Below are 21,834 nucleotides of genomic sequence, written 5' to 3'. Positions count from 1 at the left end.
AAATGGAACAGCTTCAGACATGCAGACCAGGATCTCACTGGCATAACTAAAATAAAGAGTTAAGTAGCCCTGGAGAACTAAAATATGGACACCTTTCATGAAGAATTAACACCTTCTTAAAGTAGAGTTGGGATAAGGCATAGAGCACACTATAAATGAATAAGGAGTTGGAGTCAGTTACCTTCAAGTGATGCTAGGACCCAGATAAAGATGCAAGACACTGAGAAAAACATCGCAGCCATGCTCTCCCTGGCTGTTTCCACTAGGAATGTGGATACCAATCCCCTCCATTTTTAATATCTCCTTTTCTTTCTGCTCTTAGCACTCACCCCCGGTCTCTCCCTCCCAGTGTTTTGCCCCTCTGCTGCTCTCTCACCCCGGCATGTGCCCCGCCCAGCAGGAGCTGAACTTGTCATATGCACAGAGACCAGCAGGCCTCTCCTGCCCACCACCATGTGCCAAGCTCAGCAGTGGCCTGGCACACATAAATAGGTTCTGATCTGAATACAGTGGAGCACGGACAGCCCCTAGAATTAAGTGTTCCATGCACACAGCCCTGGGCACGCACCCAGAAGCTAAACACATTCAGTGCATCCAGGATAAATCCCCTTAAAACTGGAGAAAATGGTGGTCTCTGTCAACCATTCAGTGACACCAGGGCTCTGACAGAAGATTAAACGAATAAATGCAGTAAAGACCCGACTCATTTCTTTAAGCTGATTTGCCTGCCTGAGTTCCCAGAGCCTCGGTGCCACAACCACTTGAAATTAAGAACAAGATGGGCCATCTTGATCTCTAAAGTTCTTCCACATCTCAAGGCCTATGGTTCAATCACCACCAACTTTTCAGCATCTACCACATTATAAACAACTATTCTGAGCACTGTAAGGACTATTCAATAAAAATATAAGAGACAATAGTGGTAGAAAATAATTAGCATAGTTAAGTACTGAGGTAGACCTTGAAGGATTCAGAACTTAGAGAAATAAAGAGGTTTTCAGAAAACAGCAAATCATGTGCAGAGATGCAGCAGTGGACATGAACCTGAGACATTCTTAAGACAGGGAAGACACTAGACTATCTGGAAATAGTAGGGTTCGTGTAGAAGAGCTATGGTTGATAACGTGGGTCAGTAGCCTTTCAGAGGAACTTGAAGGCCAGGGTAAGAAGTGCGGCACTGCGGGCAATGTGGAAAACACGTGAATTAAAAGAGAGAGGAAAATGAAGTGATGTTTCATAAAAATGCATTTGGTGGCCTCAGGTAGGGTGAATTGGAGTAGATAATGACTTGATAAAGATCAGTTGGAAAATAATGCAACAGTTCAGTTATTGGTAATGAGAATCACCACTAGTGTATTGGCAACTGAAACGAAGATGAAAGGGCAGAGGGGGAGACAGAGCAGGAAGGAAGAGCTGTCAGCCCTCACGAGAAGCCCCTCCCAGGATGTGGAATTGGCACACTAATCCTGGCTGGGTGTGTGGAGTGGCACTGCGCTCCTATCCGAGGGATCCCACAATAGTTTAGCACATCTTCGTTACAGCACCTAACCCGCTTGCTCTTCTTCAGTACACAAACCAAATTCAGGTGACTGGCTCCCCAAAAGAGAGTTCTGTACATCTCTAATCAACGCTGTCTCCTTTCAATTCTCCTTCTCCTCTTCTCCATGCCTGCCTTCCAAGCAGCTCAGTGTCAAAATTTTGCAGAGAGTTTTCCACCACAATCACCACTCCACAGAGCCCTCCTCCTCTCTTTCTTCTACAACCTTTCTTCTCTATTACCTTTTGAGTTCATCTCGTTAAAAACATGTTTGTCAAGATACCTAGTCACCATGGTGATAGGAAAGCAACACTACAGAGAAGAGAAAAAACTGCCCTTCTTCTTTTAGTAGCTTAAACATTTCTCAGTTTCCATCAGTTTACCTAAAAGATTAGGCCGTTAATCTCCAGTCTCTCAAAATAAGCCTACAAACAGCTCAACCCTCTTTCCAATACCAATATATAGTGCAAGCCTCATCCTAATTGCTCTAATTACATGAAGAACATAATGAGATACAGCAGCAGATGGCTACAGATTAAATTTGACAGAGAAGAAATTCTCCTCTCTCATCCTTTTATTGAAGAAATTTTGCCTTGAAAAAGAAAAATTAAACCAAAAAAATCAAAAATTCATTTTGTTCACAGAGCCAAATATATACTTTTAAGTGCCATTCCACTTTTCTATTTTCTTCAGTAGTACCTTTCCCTAAAAAAATAATTCACTCCTTTCATGTAGGTTTCTGTTACTACATATAACAGATAAGTTTGTACCCCCGATGAACTAAAGATGTGCTCACAGAAAGTCTGTCTGAAGTTTATATAATAAATCGTATACTTCCACAAACCTGTTGTATAATCTCAAAGATGTGCTCTATCAAATATAAAATTGGGGGAATGGGGTTATTTGAGCCTAACAACAGAAAGTCCCTATCTAAACCACTGTTAGCCCAGCGTTTCACAAGAGATGGAGTGTCAAACATCCAACCACCATGTTAATACTCTTTAAACTCAATGTCCAAAAGTGAAGTCACCATCTTCTCCTTAAAAATAAGTTTGCTTTCCCAATTTTTTTTCTAGCTAACGGTAACAATCGGCTCTAACCTTGGAGCTATCTTTTCAAACTCCTTTCATGCTGTTGTAAATACTATCAAATGGTATCTGAGGGCTTCCCTGGTAGCGCAGTGGTTGAGAGTCTGCCTGCCGATGCAGGGGATACGGGTTCGGGTCCTGGTCTGGGAAGATCCCACATGCCGCAGAGCAAACTGGGCCCGTGAGCCACAACTACTGAGCCTGCGCGTCTGGAGCCTGTGCTCCGGAACGAGAGGGGCCGTGACAGTGAGAGGCCTGTGCACTGAGATGAAGAGTGGCCCCCACTTGCCACAACTAGAGAAAGCCCTTGCACAGAAACGAAGACCCAACACAGCCAAAAATAAATAAATAAATTTATTTTTTTTAAATGGTATCTGATAAACTCATTCATTAATAAAATTATCAATTACCACTCCATAACACACCTGTTTGAAGTTTAACAAGATACAAGAAGCTTTAAAACAAGTAGATTTCTATTATAGGATATGGGGCAAGAAAAAGAAGGGCAAAGAATTCTAGCACCCAGTCATAAACTTACATGAAACCTCTTTTAAAAAGAAAAATTAATGTCCCTGTCTCAACGCTGTCTGTTTCCTTAAAAAAATCCCCTCCTCTCTCCTTAATATCTTCATTGAAGAGGCCTCTGCTAAAATTGACTCAACAGTTTCTTTCATTTGGTATTCAACTAGTCAACAATCATAACAGGCATATTACATTAATCCTCATAGGCTACATTGTGCCTCAGTAACAAATTAACTCTGAAATCTCAGCAGCTTTAAACAAAGTTTATTTCTTGTTCACACAATGTCCTCTAGGGATCCAGAAGCTCTCTACTAATTGGTGAATCAGGGACTCAGTCCAGTAGGTCTCTACAATCCACATGAGAGTCTCTACAATCCACGTGGCAAAGTGCTTTGGCTCATAAATGACACCTGTCACCTCCACTTATAATCTACTGTTTAGAATAAACACATGGTCCCAACCTAACCCACAAGGAAGAAAAGAAAAAGCAGCCAGGACCTGGCTCTAAAGAGGAAAATAAAACAGGACTAGGTGATCATGTAGCATTGTCTCTATCACCATGAGGCACTTATTCTATGCCTAATGAACTACCATGCATCTGGAAGTCTTTATACGTGCTAACATCTTTAATATCCACAACCACCTCGAGATAGGTATTATTATTATTATCCCATTTTACAAACAAGGAAATTGAGGTCCAAAGAAGTTAAGTAACTTACCCAAGCTAGTAAGAGGCCTAGCTGGGATTCAAATCCAAGCAACAGGCTCCAGAATACACTATGTCACACTGCTTCTCAAATATGCAAGACACAGTGCTAGGCACTGTTGAGGATATTGGTCTTCAAATATTTATAAGCCTATCATATGAAAAAAGTATTTAGATATATTCTATTAAGTCTTAAGAGGACAAAATAAGAGGTAGTACTGAGACAAAAAATTAAGTGAGAGAGTTATTTCTGAGTGTCTATTATAAGCCAGACACCATTCTAGAGACTGTATGTACCTCTCATTTAAGCATCAAAACACTCCCACAAAGTGGGTATTATTATTCCAGTTACACACACACACACAAAAAAAAAAACAGACTCAGAGAGATTAAGTAACTTGACTAGGATATTATGCAGAGCCAAGATTTAAACCCAAATTAATCTGGCTCCCAAGCCTGTGCAATTTTACACTACATCTCACTGTTTTTCAATATAGAAATAATACATACAAATCTCAGCCTACAAATCAGATGGGCAAGAAATGTAACTTCATTCTCTTCATTTTTTCAATAACTACACTTAATTTTGACTATGAGCCCCCATTGAGCTGAGAGGCAGAGAAACTTAATCTTTGCAGTTTTGCTGTGAGGTCTTATGGAGAAGTTCACTCTCCTCTAGAATTCATCAAACCTTCCTAGAGGTTCTCTCAAGCACAAGGCCAATATCTGGGCTCTCTCAACTCCCTATCTGACTCTCCCTCAACTTGTCTACAAAATCATTTTTCCTGACTTTTCCAAGTTTAGTTTCATAGTCAGACCCAGGCTTTGTAATTTCTGAAATTCAAAAACCAGACACTTGCCTCTTCTCTGCATTCTGCTGAGGTGTCTCTTCCCTCCCCTGCTAACCAGAAAAAGTGAAACTGTCAGAGGGCAGCAGAAAATACCAGGAACAGAAAGTACATTGTTTAACATATCACAGCATCACGTGTTTATATTATAAAGAAAGCCTTTTGACAACTGAAGCTGCTGAAAATGAAACAAGTCATATGAGACAGCGAACTTCCCAGTATAAGAAGTATTCAAGGCAAGTGTGGTTGGTCTTGTATCTAAAGCAATACAGAGGTTTAACAGGTATATTTGGAGGGTGGGGGTGGGAGAAGTAGCGGTGATTGAACCTAGAATATTTGTCATCTCAATGGATAGTAGGAGAGAGAGAAAGAAAAATAAAAAACAGGCAAAGCTATAATTTTAAGGATTCCAGAAGAGCATGGCTGATTTTCTATGCATATTCAAGTGGAAGAAGATAGAAAAGGACAGGTTACCATAAACTTCAATACTGACAAGAGGAAAATGAAGGAAAATACGTATAGCCCACAAAGGAATAGAAGGAGAACATCCAAGAATATGATTTCCTAAGGTCCGCTGAAATAAGAAAAAAAGAAGAGAGAATGGTATGAGGAAAGGTGAGGATGTGGAAGATTATCCAAAACATTCTGACCTGTAAGAACTCTGTCACTGAATGCTGCCACTCAGCGACAACTTGATGCTGATCTAAAACTGCAGAGCCCCCAGGAGACAGAAGCCAGGGTGTGCTGAGTGAGGAGACAAAAAGCCACTGTAGCCGAGACCTTACAGTTATCCCTTTCACAGCCTAGGGAATACATCCTGATTGTTCTAATAATTTTCTCTCAACTTTTGTCTAAGAGCTAATGATAAAATAATAATGATAATAAATTACTAAGAAGCACTCCCAGAGGCATCAGAAGTTATGTTAAGCCACATTATAATGCAGCTTAGAGTTATAGAAAGTATCTTATTAAAATTTAAGACCCTTCAAAATTCAACCTTATTTAATTTCAAAGCAGTATTTCAAACCAAAAGGCCCTATGGGGGTTGAGAGAGAAAAGGGAAATAGCAATATCCTATCTCTACTAAGGAGAGAACTGAGGTAGGAGGGGAGGGGGATCTATTGGACATTTTTAATGACAGCTTCATTTGTGATATATTATAAACATCTGTCCCTCTGTCACAGTGCAAGGACAAAGCGACCATTTTACTTATTGTTTCCTATGTCGTTATTATCGATCAAGGTGAAAAGCTACATTTCTGGCTCTGACCTCCCTTAAGCCCTAGACCCATGCATCAAATTGCTTCCTGGTTCTCCCTTCCCCTGGATCACATTCCACAAGCAGAACCCATTCATTTTATCCAAAACTGAATTTATCATCTTTTTCCAAAACCTGACCTTCCTCCTTTATTATTCTCCATTCCTATGCAGCCAAGACAAGAACCTAGGAGATTCCCCCAGATGCTTTTTCATTCTTTAACATGAAGGAGGCACAGATTCTTACCTCCTCAGTTACTCTCAGTTGGTGTCCTCCTCTTCATCCCTTCTGCCACCCGCTCTTTCAGTTCCGACCCTCATCATCTCTCCTCTGAACTCCTGCACCAGCCTCTTAGCATATGTCCCCCCTCTCCTCACCTTGTCTCCCACCAACAGATTCTACGCCCTCGCACCGGAGGGATGCTTCTAAAATGCAAATTTGATCATGCCACACCTCAGAAGAGAGCCTCGCGATGACGAGCCCGTTCTCCCCAAGAGACAAACCAAGTTTCTCAGCATGACAGAAAGGCCTTCCATGGGCCGGCCATCAGCAGCTCCACCGTCCAGCACTGGCCGTGTCACACATCGCCGCAATGAAGCCAGCCTGAACGACTTGCGCTGCACGCCCCATGCTACTTTACACTTTTTGGTGTTTCGCGTGTAGTTCCCTCAGCCCGGAACCTCCTTCCTCTCTTCAACAAGCCACAGTTCAATACCCCACTCCTCCAGGAACCCTCCCCTGACTTTCTGCCATCCCTTCTGCTCCTCTCGCCTCAGGCGCGAGTGCCCTGCCTCCGCATTTGCAGAGCACACCAGCCGCACCGCCACAGCACCCATCACACCCTCTGCAAACGCCGCTTGTTTCTCTGTATTACCCGTGAGACTGCCAACAGCTCAGGAAAGCTGTCTTCTCCTCCACTCACAGTGCCTGGTGCCCAAGAAATGTTCACTAAACTTTTTTCATTACGTGCCTCGATTTCTACTTGATGCCGTTTGTAACATTTTCACTACAGGTACAAATGAGGGGTTTATAGTAAGAAATATTGTGTATGCTCAATGTAACAGGAAAACGGCAAGGGTCCTTTATCATCCTTCCGCAGGTCAGCCGGGTACCACACCAAGTACACACCTTCACATGATGCTTAATGTTTAAAATAGTAGTGGCAGTATCTTGTTTTCACTAGGAAGGAAACTATAGCTCAGAGAGGATAATAAATTCTCCCAAGGCTAAACAACTGGAAAGCAGATGGGTCAACATTAAAATACAGGTTTTACATGAATCCGTTAGTGCCTTTCACATAAGAGAGAGAACACAGAAATTAAATGGAAAGAAAGCCCACACAAAGAAGAAGAAAAGAAAATTTTCTACGTTCTCCAGACTCACAGTCTCTTTTCTCCATATTTCTCAGCAGAATAGGTGACTCACGGTAATGGGATCATCCTAAAACCACGGCTGTTACTTAGAACACCATGTTAAGGAAAGTTAAGGCTAGTGGTGCAATAAACTTAATTAGTTTCATTCCACTAGATATCCATCTACTAAACTTCTAACCTTGTGAACCATTTCAGAAACACGTAGCCTAGGAAAACGTATGTAGGGGCTCAGTTTTAATCCATCACCATCATTACAATACAACTCCAAGTACTAACCTTCCTCGTGGCATCTGAGCACTTCGGTGTATGAAAGATCTTACAAAGAGGCTCAGGGCTCAGCTCTGCAAACAGAATGTGCAATGGAATACCTACCTAGAGAAGCTAAGCATGAGGGTTAGTTCATGAGCTCACCGCACAGGATGAGGAGGACTCTCCTCCAGGACATGGGTGAGGACAAGCTACAGCTCACACCACAGCCCTGCACACCCTGTGCTGGGGATATTCGGGGGCACGCTGTGGGGACTGAGGACTGTGGGCTCAGTGTACGGGTCACAGCTGCAAGTCTTGCCTGGTGATGTCATAAAAACATGCTTGGTCTACTCGGTGGAGGTAATCTAGCCCCAATAAAGACTGCACCGGCTGCTCAACGATGTTTGGAGTTCACCACCCAGAGAACTAAAAGAGCTACAATTCAGGGACACCAGGCACGGAGCCCAACAACAGCAGCCTTGAAAAAGACAAGGAAGAAAAAATGTAGCAGCAACTCCCTGGGCATGTGACTTGAGACTCTTGGCAGGCTGCCCCACAGGGCTGGACAGTCTGTGGGCAGAGAACTCAAATCTTTCTCTCAGATGCCAGAGGCCAAGAAGGCCCAGACAGAGGACTACCAACTCAGATCCTCCATCAAGCTAATAATCAATGAGACCCTCCAGAGGAGAACAGTGAATGAATAACCACAACTCTCACCTGCTGTACACAGTCGTGGGACTGATCAGCATCACTCCAACTGGGCTTCATGACGTCCACAACCTGAAACAGTTCTGTAATATATTAATTGGATATCAAATATGCAACTGATGCAAGGTTTGTTCCGCAGTAGGCATAAAGCTAAACAAAGCTCTGTAGCAAAAACAAAGGACAGAGTTCAGCTTAACAAGTCAACCAACATTAATAGGGCGTGAATTGAGACACTGGGCCAAGAACAGGTAACACAAATATGAATAAGATGACTTTGAGGAAACTCCAGTGCACTGGGGGGAAGGAAAAAAAGCAAAGAGAATGTCAATATAATATGGTAACTGCTGGCACAGTATGTACATGACAGTATGTGAAGATCACCAGCCAGAGTTAAATGACCAAAATCAAAGAAGGCAAACGTCGACTCCCACAGGGACCAAAGAGAAGAGTTAAAAAACAACCCTATAAATAACCTAGTCTGGATTTTCAAATGAGGACACAAGTTATAAGGGGAGTATGACTTGCCCAGAGTCATGCAGTCAATTAGAAGCAAAGCCTGGGCTGGAACTCAGATTTCCACTGCTTTCCACCATAGCAGAACACTGTTCCAATATCACAGATATGGGACAAGTTCTAAGCTTCTGAAGCTGGGTAACTACAACTGTCAAAAATGCAGATTCTAAACTGAGTAATGAACTGTGAATGAGGATGGAAGGACAGGTGTGAGGGCTGGATGTCCCCAAGGGTGGGAGGCCTGGCATCTGCATGTAGTATGTCAGTAAAACCAGAAAAATTAAAAGCATTTCATTTGTAACTGGCAGCAAACATTCCCCTCAAGACAAGTATTTGCTAAAAAGTTGCTTCAGTGGTGTTACTAGTTCTCTGCTCCTCCCCTACAGCAGAGAGCTATTTTATCACTTGTGCTAAGAATGTGGACATGCGTTGCATGCAAGATTTCTCAGAGACTACTGAAATTAGGCAGAGTACAACATAACCACATCTACTTCAGACTGGGTTAGCAAGCCCCTTCCCCAACAGAACATCACTATGGCATCACGAAGTTCAAAGCAATACCCGTATGAACTAACACAAAGCTCCACCCATGTGACTTTGCGAACTGAAATGCAAGCCAGTTGTGATTACACAGTAATGAGACCACTGCTACACTTAAATCCTTCAATGAACATTCACTGATTAACTCTGTCATGTACTGTTTTAAGACCTGGTTTTGGGGGGGAGGGGATGACCGGGGTGTCGGTGGGGAGGTTAGGGGACAAAGGATGAGAAACCAGACAAAGGAAAACACAAGATAAAATGACACAACCCCAGTCTAGTCAGGAAAGCAAATAGGCATACAAATAACTGTAAAACTGTTTGATAAATGTTATAGAACAGTGCTACACAAAATGTGACCTGTGGACCAATGACGACCTGTGAATTGTTTGCTGTTGGTCCATAAAAACATAGCTAAGTTCAAAACTGAGCATAATCATTTAGAAACCTAGTAATTTTAGGGCTGTTGAATCTAATAATTTTAAAATGAGGTTTCCATTTTCTATGTCTTCTTTATACCTCATTTTTCTATTTCATTTTTATTATATTTTACAAAAGTATTGGTACACAAAGCAATAAAGTGATATATCAGAAGTACTATATATAATACGATACTGTATGAGCACAGACGAAGAAAAATGGCATGTCCAGAGAGGAGATAACCTTTGAGCTGCAAAGGATACATCAGACATAGTGAGACATGAAAGGCATCCCAGGCAGAGGAAGAGCATCTGCAAAAGCCTGGGGGTCATAAAAGTAGATGGTATGTTTACAGCACAGACTTTGAGGCAAAGTAATAAACAGTAAAAGTGCAGAAAGTTAAGCTACAAAGATTCAAAGAAACTTGTATGACTTTATAGTTTAGGCTTTGGGCTCTACCCAAAACTCAAGAGGGAATCACTGACCATTTTTATAACCAGGAGAGGATGTGTTTATATTTTCATTAAAGTTATTCTTTAGGTAGGTTGGTTTGAAGGGAGAGAGAACAGGGAGAGATAGAGACCAGTTATGAAAATACTGGAAAATAATTTAGGTGGAAAGTGAAGAAACCTGCATATGTCAAGGAAAATAGGCAAGAGAGAATGACTTAGAGAAATGTTTCATTTCATTTTATTTTTTTTAAGAAGAGACAATATGTTTTTATTCAGCATAATCCACCTAGAATATGTTGACCTGTTGCAACCAGAACAAACTATTTTCAAGAAAAAAAAATCACTTGTCTCACATCACAGATCCTATTCAAATGAATAAATAATTATCAACTATTACACATAAATTTAGATCAGAATTAAAACAGAGAAATCAAGGAATTTAGAGTCACATTCTATTTCTCTGTGGGAAGAGTTGTTTTTAAGCCAAGGCTTCATCTGTGTGTGGGCTACCTAGAGAGATAATGTAGACAACCTAAAGCTTATGAAAATTACATAACCTTGAGGTTCATAATTGTCATCCTGGAGCACACCTGTATCATTAGAGAAATTTTTTTAAAGGTATAACATGCATAATATTCCTTACTTATCAATATGGGTCAGAATCTGTAATCAGACAGTTGTTCACTTAGTAAGTGATTATACAAGAGAGAGATCGGTAAGTATAAGAATGAGGAGTGAGTGCGTTACTGAGAGACAGGAGAGATATTGGGATAAAATGGGAAATTCTGGAATGAAAATGTGAAAGTTCAGTAAACACAAGAACAGTGGGTGTGTTGCTGAGAAACAGGGGAGGTATCTGGGGTGAAATGTGAAATTCTAGAATGATATTGGGCTTAAATAATCTAAATAGATTCACATGTATCAGTGGAGAAGAAGTATGGATAAAGAGTTACAGCCGGGGCTTCCCTGGTGGCGCATTGGTTGAGAATCTGCCTGCCAATGCAGGGGACACGGGTTCAAGCCCTGGTCTGGGAAGATCCCATATGCCATGGAGCAACTAGGCTCGTGAGCCACAACTACTGAACCTGCGCGTCTGGAGCCTGTGCTCTGCAACAAGAGAGACCACGACAGTGAGAGGCCCGCACACCACGATGAAGAGTGGCCCCTGCTTGCCACAACTAGAGAAAGCCCTCTCACAGAAACGAAGACCCGACACAGCCAAAAATAAAATAAATAAATAAATAAGCTTTCATAAAAAATTTTTAAAAAGAGTTGTAGCCAACACATTTATTTTGCACATTCTATGAACAGAGCAGTATTGTAGATACTATGGGAGCTACAAAGGGGAATAAGAGGAAGTACCTCACTGTTAGTCCCAGGGCAATTCTAGGGTCTCCTCAGACTCCCTGGAAGTTAGTTCTGGACCACAGAAGGTCTGAGGTGCTTACCTCAGTAAGTAACAAACCAAGACTCACTTTCAATCAAGAGAATTCGAAGGGTTCAAGGAAACTCTAACGGGTATGGGGTGTGTGTGTGTGTGTGTGTGTGTGTGTGTGTGTGTGTGTGTGTGTGTGTGTGTGTGTGTGGTGTTAAGTGGGGAGGGAGGGTCCCTTGGCTAGAAGAAATTCGTATTTCCTGAAATGTCCCCAGAGCAAGTTTGAGTCCCTTAAATGAAAACTGTTGAGCCAGCCAGCTCCTCTGGAAGCACCCAGTCTTCAGGGAAAGTGCAGCCCTCCCACACACAGTGTAAACTCCACTGAGATCCAGAGCTAGGCTTCTTCTTAGGATAGAGGTCACAGGCTTAGTGAGTCCCTGAAACTCAGTGACTCCTGAGGAAAACAACAGGAGTGGAGAATGTAGAGCAAGCATATACCATTTTCACGAAATATTTTGAATAAAAAATAAGCCTGTTGTTAGATGTAGTCAAAAACAATTCAAATATTATTCTATCATGGATATTTATACCCCCCAATGGCCATAACTAACACACACAGGGAACACTACTCATCCTAACACTACTGTTGTGAAACAGGCTCAAGAGCCATGATATGGTGGTCTGATGGTGTTTGACCAGGCTCTCATAATAAGTGCCTGCTATGTTTCAGGGCACTTGATTTTACCAAAGTATATAATAGGCTTACTTTTATAACAACTTTGACTGCCTTCTAGTCATGAACTGGAACAAATAACCACTATTGTATCTCTACAGCTCTATCTATATAAATGAAATTCAGCAATTAACCTGTAAACTTTAATTCTTCAACAAGTATACAAGATTAAATATTAAAAAGTTTAATTTACCTAAAGAGTAATAAGCCTGGAATCTAACATCATCAACAGCCATTTCATTTTACTTTATAAAAACATAATATCACCTATGTCTGTGTAAAATGACATTGGATCGAAGATAAATGTTCATGTATATGAGAAGAAAACAAAAAACTTTCTCCTAAGAGCATTAATTGCCATTCCGTTCTTAGAAAAAGAACAAATTCTCAATCAGCGCCTATCATCTGCAAGACACTATTGGGAATCAACGGAAAACAAAAAGATCTAATTATCCACAAGGTCTGGAAAAGATCAAGAACAGAATCCCTTAATACCGACAGTGTATGGAGGTAAGCAGAGGAGAAGCTCTCCATTCAAAGTCCCCAGGATCCTCAGCAAGGCCCGTATAAGGCACCAGCACGGAGAGTGATGAATAAGCTTCATTGAGAATAGTGGCCACGTCATGGCTGGCTGAACATTCAGTCCACAAACAGAAGGCTTCTTGTATTTGCTCGAATCAACCACAGGAAAGTTTTAGCAAAAAGACTGTTATATTCAAATGGAAATCAGTACTTTCCAGCAAGAATGGACAATTAGCAATTTCTTAAACTAGGACTAAGAGGAAGAGCAGGGAATTGTACCAGAATCGTCACAAACAACCCATATTCCAAAATGTCAAATAAAAAATAAAGACTACTAGGGTTATTCACATGTTGAAAAATTTAACATAACAGATCTGAGTCTGGATGTTATGCGTCTCCCAGTGGTCAACCTACACTGGGAGATTTCACCAAAATACTCCCCTTTTGTAAATCTCTTATTACATACATACAAGTGTAAACCACAATCTAAGATTCCAGCACACAGTTAATTTAGATGATATTCCTCAAACATTTAGTAAAAGAGTGCAAAGCCTGTTTATACACTATTTGGATCTACATTTTAAAAGCTTTTATTCACCAGATTAACAGATTCTAGCAAATACCTCTTCCAGACTGGCAAGACAAACAGTTACCATCCTCACCCCCACCTCCAAGCACGCGTGCAATTTTGGCCTATCTGATTTATACACCTGGCTTTGTGAAACTGATCCTGGGGCTGTAACAAGTCACAGGCTCTCAGATAACTTACAAGGATTCCATAGCCACTTTGGGATTGAAGAAAAAAGTTCAATGGAAAAAGAGAAGTTGAAGAAATTGCACCAGAGCTAAGCAATGATTTCTTAGAAATGTACTAAAAGCACAAGCAAAAAAGGGAAGACTTGCTAACTAAACTTGATCAAAATTTAAAATGTCTGTGCTTCAAATGACACCACCAATAAAGTGAAAAGGCAACCAACAGGAGAGAAAATATTTATAAATCATATGTCTGATAAGGGGCTTGCATCCAGCATCTACAAAGAAATCTTAAAATTTAATAATAAAAAGACCAAAAAAAACCAATTAAAGAATGACAAAGGGTTTGAATAACACATTTCTCCAAAGAAAACATACAAATGGCGAATAAGCACATGAAAATATGCTTAGCATTATTAGTTATTAGGAAAATGAGAAATCACTTCAAACCCACTAGAATGGCTACAATAAAAAGACAGTAACAAGTGTTGGTGAGGAGGAGGAGAAGCTGAAACCCTCACACACTGCTGGGGAGAACCTAAAATGCTGCAACCACTTTGGAAAATAGTTTGGCAGTTAAACAGAGACGTGCCACAAGGTCCAGCAATTTTTACCTCTGGGTATATATGCAAGAAAAATGAAAACATATGTCCACACAAAACCTGTACATAAATGTTCAGAGCAGTATTTATGAAAGCCAAAAAGTAGAAACAATCCAAATGTCCACCAAATGATGAATGGATAAATAGAAATTTGTACACCCACACATATAACATTATTCAGCATTAAACAAAAGGAATGAAGTACTGGTACATGCTAAAACATGAATGAACCTCAAAAACACTATGCTAAGTGAAAGAAGCTAGTCATAAAAGACCATATAGGCAACTCTATAGAGGCAGAAAATAGTCTACAGGTTGCCCAGTACTAGGAGGGGGTGGGAGAGAGCAGAGAGTGACCATTAATGTGCACAAGCTTTCTTTCCGGAGGGCTGAAAATGTTCTAAAATTACATTATGGTGATCGATGCACAAATCTGCATACTGAAAACTGCTGTATAGATGGGTGGATTTTATGGTATGTAAATTATATCTCAACAAAGCTTTTTTTAAATTGTGCCAAACCGCAAATCTTTATGCACTCCTAAAAGCCATACTGGAAGCTACTTGATATCACATGGGGCCAGGCATACTTGAAGTAGAACAATTATTCTCATATCAACATGCATTCATATCCCAAGCATTGGCCTAGAATTGGACTGGCTCTGGGGGCACCAAAGGACGCAATATTTATATTCCAAACACCTTGAATCTCTAAGAATTAACAAAACCTAGCAGCACTTGCTGCCAATTTTGGCTCCGTTTACTTCAACAAACACTGACTGAAGTCCACCATAGGCCAGGACTAGGTTTACAACACACAGACAAAAGATACAGTGGGCCCAACAGCCAAGGAGTTCACAGCCTCTTAAGTCTAAGACAGACATGTAAGCACATGATTCAAGTTCAGTGCTCTGTATGCAAACTAGTATAAGTATGGGGGCAGAGAAATGGTACAGAGAAGGGAGTAATTAACTTTGTCTAGAGATGACCCACAAATGTCTCATAGGAATGACAACATCTGAGCAGGGCTTCAAAGGACTGGTAAAAGGGGATGGTGTGGAAAAGGGGATGGAGGAAGGGAAGCAAACCAGAATCAAGGCAAAGAGGCTTGGGGGACTGAAAGAAACTGGGGAACAAGTAAGGGTGAGACTAGACTGTTAGAAGATGAGTTGAGGAAATTAAGCCAGATCACGAAAGATCTTGTGGATATGCTACAAAATTTAAACCTTACCCTAAAGGTAATAGTGAGGCATTGAAAGGTTTTAAGCAGTGAATGAAACGATCAGATTCCTTTTAGAAATATCATCCACGTAACTGTCTGTAGGATGAAGATTCACTCGGGAAAGAGGTTTTCCAGTTTTTATTGACCTATGTTATTTTTAATGTGTCTTCAAATGAAATTTTACGCAGAAACCCAAGATGTAAAAAAAGCAAGGCTCTTCTGGTTGAAACAGTGTTGGAAGGGCCTGGACAATGTCCCTCTACCCACCCACCACAGAACAGCCCTTTGTGCTCTGGCAGAAGAAGGTGTGGAAAACTTTGGACTAAAGAGAGGATAACAGGAGATGGAGATTATTAGGAAGCCAGTGCAATAGTCCAGGGGAAAATGACCAATGCTTAAAATAATCATTAATGATGGAGAAAGGGGAGAAAAGACTCCAGAAAACTCTAAAGAATTACAGAATTGACAAGAGTTCATGACTTACTGAATGTAGAGAGTGAAGAAAAAGAATCATGGATAACTTCTGGGCTTCTAGCCTGCATGAAAAGAGTTAATGTCATTGATAAGAGGAAATGTACAAGAGACAGTTGACTCTCCTAAAGATACTTCAAGTCTAATAATTCTCAAAGTTGAACTCTTGCTCCTCCTCCCCAACCTGTTTTCCAGTGTAGGGTTTCATGTCTCAGTATATGGCACCAGGCCGATGCTAGTGTTTGAGCCAGAAACCTGGGAATCACCTTTGACATAGGCTCTCCAGAGCACCCCACCACCACCATTCAGTCCATCACCAAGTGTGCCACTGATTCTAATTCCAAAATTTGGTTCATCCACCCACCACTTCTATCGCCACTGCCGCCACTCTGGTTCATGCCACCATCATCTCACTCCTTGATTTCTCCAATGGCCTCAATCTCTCTCCTCACCACTCTCCTCCACTCACTCCAATCCAGTCTACAAACAAGGATAACCTTTCTTTTTAAATCTTTATTGGAGTATAATTGCTTTACAATGTTGTGTTAGTTTCTGTTGTACAGTAAAGTGAATCAGCTATAAGTATACATTTGTCCCCATATCCCTCCCATCCTCCCTCCCACCCTCCCTATCCCACCCCTCTAGGTGGTCACAAAGCACCGAGCTGACCTCCCTGTGCTATGCTGCTGCTTCCCACTAGCTATCTATTTTACATTTGGTAGTGTATATATGTCATTGCTACTCTCTCACTTCGTCCCAGCTTCCTCTCCCCCGCTGTGTCCTCCAGTCCGTTCTCTATGTCTGCATCTTTATTCCTGCCCTGCCACTAGGTTCATCAGTACCATTCTTTTAGATTCCATATATGTACATTAGCATCCGGTATTTGTTTTTCTCTTTCTGACTTACTTCACTCTGTATGACAGACTCTAGGTCCATTCACCACATTACTAATAACTCAATTTTGTTCCTTCTTATGGCTGAGTAATAATTCCATTGTATATATGTGCCACATCTTTATCCACTCATCTGTCGATGGACATTTAGGTTGCTTCCATATCCTGGCAATTGTAAACAGTGCTGCAATGAACATTGTGGTACACATATCTTTTTGAATTATGGCTTTTCCAGGGTATATGCCCAGTAGTGGGATTGCTGGGTCATATGGCAGTTCTATTTTTACTTTTTTAAGGTGTTAAAAAACTGTTTTTTGAAGTTTAAGCCTTCAGTGAATTCCCATTGCACTTAATGTCCAAGACAGAGAACATGTCTGGTTTTATTCATCTTGGGATACTCAGTGCCTAGTACATTGAAAGAATGAAAGAGAGAGGATCAGGTCTGGGACAAGACGATGAATTCAGTTACAGGCCGGCTGGGTTTGAGGTGACTATGGTACATCTAAGTAGAGTTACCCTACTGGCAACTGGCAGTATGGGCCTGGATCCCAATGACATTTGGCTTCACTATTTCAGAACTAACAGAAGTAGAGTTATCTATGGTAAACAGGACTAAGACTATTTTAGATAATCATGAACTAAGTTAATAAAGCTTGAAGCAAGCTCAGCTTCTTAGAAGAGATTAAAGTGTCTCTCTAATCTGAAATTCTGCAGCTCCAGGTCAGGTCTAGGTTAGCATTTCAAGGACAAGAGAAACCACTGAGATAGCACTAGATTTGTGGTGGGATCTTTACAAGGAGTGATTTGGTAGCACAGCCTATGATTTCGGCACTTCCTTCAAACTGCTTTTGCAATACCTCTGTTATCTGATGTCCTCACCAATTTCCAAATGCCTTCTCTATTAGTTAATCATAAATCATTCCTGACTCTCAGACAGTATATCTGGGGTCACTTGGAATCCGTATCCTGACCACTACACCAGGCAATTTCTCATTCTGGGCATGTGACTAAGTTAACAGTTTAGGCGACAGATACAAAAGTTATCTCCCTTCCTCTCTCCCACGGACGCTAGAGAGCTGCCTTAGAATGTGCTGCTATAAGGATTTTTAGACAATAATAATTAAATTATGACTTACAGTGGGCTTCCTATAGTACTGTGCAAAGCATTTAATATAAAATACTGTACATGACAAATAAACATGAAGAGTTTCCAGAGAGGTTCTTTAAGTAAAGATTACATTTCCAAATGCAGGTGTAGGAGACACTGATTACAACCTCCTATTCTTTTTCCTCCTTAACTTTCCTCCGTATCAGTATTTCTTAACTACTGAATACAAACCCTTCAAGTTCAATAAGATGGTATTCAATTTTTAAGTCAATAATAAAATAATTATTCAAATATTTTAACTTTTAAAACAGAACTTTTGAGAACCTCTTTCTACATATCCAGGGAGCATGTATGACTATAGTGTAAGAGGGGTTGGCTTATGACCTAGTCAGCTGATTAACTATTCAGGTGACCACAGACAACAGCCTGGTGACTTTGACAGTACTAAGGTTTTAAACTGATTTATATTTAGTAATATATCATTTATTTGATATCTATAAAGAACCACTGGTTAAATACAGAAAACATAAGAATTATTGAAATATAAGTCAATAAAATAACACAAACGTTAAATCCTGCAACTTCAACTCAAGATGATATTTACCAACTGTGTATATATCGCATTATCTGGTCAAATTTCTTATGCCTTGCAAAATGTCTCCAGTACTTCCAAATCCAATGGAAAAAAAGGAAAGATACAGGAAATATAACATCAAAAGTGGCTTTTCATCTATGGGGAATAAAGACTGCCCCCACAATGTGTTATTTGCCAAAAAAGTACTTAAAAATAGCAGCTTGAAATATTTTGTCTATTATTGTATTCAAAAAGAAGCCTCAAAAATAGTTTTTAAAAAATAAGACAAAATACCAGACAGGACCACAAAGTAAGGTTTTTATTTCTTTTTAATGCCTCGACACAACCTTAAATTTCAATCTGCACTTTCTGTATTCATGTCCAAAAGCCTGTTACCCTAAAATTTGACAGGTGGTGCTTTCTTTGATGTGATTAATTTAAAGTAAATTCAGCAATCCTGTTACACATGCAAAATAATGTATATACAATATAAGTTTATTCATCTTAGCATTGTTTACAATAGTGAAAGTTTGGAAACTACCTAAGTATTCATCCACAGGGAAGACAAGTTATGCTACACCAATACAATGAAATGTGCAGATATTAAAAAAATAATAAGGAAGCATACAGGTACAGTGTGCTACTACTTGTGTAGGAAAAAGGGGAGGGTTATACATGTATTTGAATATGCTCAAAATAACTCTAAAATGATATTTCTTAACAACAACAACAAAAAAACTAACAACATTGGTTGCCCTGTGGAGGAGACATATTGGAGGTATGTGGTCAAGGGAAACTTTTCAATGAAGTATTCTTTTATATATTTTTTGAAGTTTCAGCCATGTGAATGTATAACCTCTTTCCAAGACAGAAATGTTTAAAATAGATGACATTTTCAAAAAGTAAACCATGTCTAAGATTATTTTAAAAGAAATGAGCACTTTCAAAAACACTGTATTCAATAACTAGGTTATATATAACCACAATGATAAAACCATTTTGTAAAAAAGGAACTATCACAATTATGTCTGTAATCTTAAAACTGCTCAATACATGCCCGCCTGAATCACATGGAACACAGCAATCTTAGAGTTAATTTCATCCCAAATCCTTTCTATATTCCATCAATGGTTGAAATAGCACCTACAATGGGTTCCTTCATTTCATTACAATGGGTTTCCTTCAGGGCTACAAGGAAACAGCAGTAAAAACATGAGTTTCTTAAAAAATCCTCATAAGAAATGATTGAGCAAAAAATGTTGAAAATATTTGATTTTTCTAATCACACTGCACATCATTTGCTAAGTAAAAAAGTCAAAATGTCTCTTCATTTATAATGCTAAATTAAAGCATATATTATATATAAACTTTACAGCAATAGTACTTAATAACAGTGTCCATTTAAGGTCACTTTTATTTTAACCACATTAGCTATTATTGCCCCAAAATGACAGAATGCTTTGTAAAAATTAATTCATAAGGAGGTTCTTGAGAAACAGGGTCTCAGGTCACAAAAACGGTGAGAACAAAGCAAGCTACAGTACTAGTGACCACCTGACAGAGTTGTTGGGGAACAAAAATCACAAATCTAAAAATATAAAACAAAATGAACATAAAAGGTTGGCTTTTCTATTCACCATTCAACTTCCAACAGATATTCCCATTAATCATCTCTCACTGAGTTCACAGCACACAGACTTTAACAGCTCTTCCAAAGATGCCTCTTTCTTAACTCCTTTTCCCATCCTACCCTTCCAACTCCTGGCAAACACCTCACTTTTCATCTTTTCTAGAAGAAATTCAAGGAATTCTCTCTACCACACTGTAGTGTCCATCTTTTTACCTATCCTTTTGCCCTTCTCTTCCATCCCACAGGAGGTAGGGTAACTCCTTCCTTTACTTAAAGCATCACTCAACCTCCACCAGGATCTTGTTTGTTTCATCACCCAACCACTTCACATTTCAGGTGCTCCCTTTTCTTTCGCCGCTTCCTTTGTGCCTTCAAAAAAGCAAAAATTTTGTTATTTTGAACAATTTCTTTCGACCCTGCTCTCTTCTCTAACTGTTGTCAAATTTCTCTCCTTCTAGTCAAACTGCCCAAATATAATCCACATCTGTTACCTCCTCCATTTTCCTTCAGGATGCTTCCGTTTCAAACCTTCTACTAAAATAGCCTTATCAAAGTTCCCTAATGTCCTCCTAATCACTGAGTCAAAACTGAAAGAGACCTTTAAGCTTATCTACTCCATTTAGCTCATTATATGGAGAAGGAAGTTGACACTCATGAGGGATTAATTTGACCAACATTATACAGTGAATCATTGTGGGCTGGAATCTTGACAGCCTTCCATCCAGAAGAATACACATTTCTTGATTAAAAAAAAAAAAAGATAACTAACTAAAGCAAGATGACCCCTACTCAAGATTATTTCAGGTATCTCCACAAAAGGAAAAGGAAGAGCCACATTTATAACCTGAAATGAAGGTCAATACAAATAGAGCAACAGATAGTCCAAAGCTCATTTCAGTTGGCTTTGGAATGTGTCCTTGAACTTTATCAATTCCTAAACATCTAAACCAAATAATAAAGTTCCACTGTGAAATCTTTTCAGGAAAGTCAACTTTCCTCCTCATTCTCTCTATTCCTCCCTCCATCATGCACTTGTCTGCAATACACAGTCTAAATCTGAGTGTTGAAAGATCCTGCATAGAAACTGAAGTCAGAGAAGTAGAAAGAGAAACAGGGGAATAAGAAGCAAGGAGTTTCTAGGAGGAGGAAGCAGTCAGCAGTGCTGAATGCTAACTGTGCACATCTTCCCCTACAGACCTATTTCGGACATTGTTGGTCATTTTAAGTAAGTCCCTGGAGTCTTCCTGAATTAGAGCTTAGCCTCTTTTACAAATAAACATGGCCATGAGCATGAAGAGCGTACATTCCTTAACCTACTTGTAATCTACTTGTGCTCAGTCTCTCAGACTGTAAATTCTAAAGACCAAGCTGTAATAGTGTTAGACAAAGATATTTGAAATTCTGCTACCAAAGCTTTCTCTCCATCCAATGCCGTCTTCCATAGCACATTCGAGACAGCCATAATACTACCAAAATAATAACCATCATAGTAACAATAATAACTTAGGACTTTAACAGAGAACTGATAGGAATTAACAGATAAAAAGATTATTTTGTTTACACTCAGCCTCTCCAGGTATTTCTATTCCCACATAATTGGGAGTTCATGGACTTTCTTGCTTCACTCCCTACTGTTTTGTCACACTATTTTCAGCTACCCTACAAATTGAGGAAGGCAAGGATCTATAAAACACCTAACGTCTACCTTAAAACATACAATGCCTAAATTGCAAATGAAA

At 39.9% G+C, this 21,834-nt stretch overlaps 1 protein-coding gene across 5 annotated transcripts in view; it reads right to left on the bottom strand.

Moving 5' to 3' along the window:
• The window catches only part of IGSF11 (immunoglobulin superfamily member 11), a 148,183-nt gene that overhangs the window by 99,455 nt on the left and 26,894 nt on the right, over nucleotides 1-21,834 (bottom strand). The window contains exon 1 of one of the 5 annotated variants that reach the window (XM_067034557.1): nucleotides 15,904-15,924. The exons of 2 other annotated variants lie outside the window; for them this stretch is intronic. The gene's annotated coding sequence lies outside the window, so the exon portion shown is untranslated. Of the gene's footprint in view, nucleotides 1-6,204; nucleotides 6,352-15,903; nucleotides 15,925-21,834 lie in introns of those variants that run through there. 2 more of the 5 variants (XM_067034553.1, XM_067034555.1) reach the window with 2 other exon arrangements.

Source organism: Kogia breviceps, chromosome 5, assembly GCF_026419965.1.
Source record: "Kogia breviceps isolate mKogBre1 chromosome 5, mKogBre1 haplotype 1, whole genome shotgun sequence".
NCBI classification, from domain to species: Eukaryota; Metazoa; Chordata; class Mammalia; order Artiodactyla; family Physeteridae; genus Kogia; species Kogia breviceps.
This window is presented reverse-complemented; position numbering and strand designations above follow the sequence as displayed.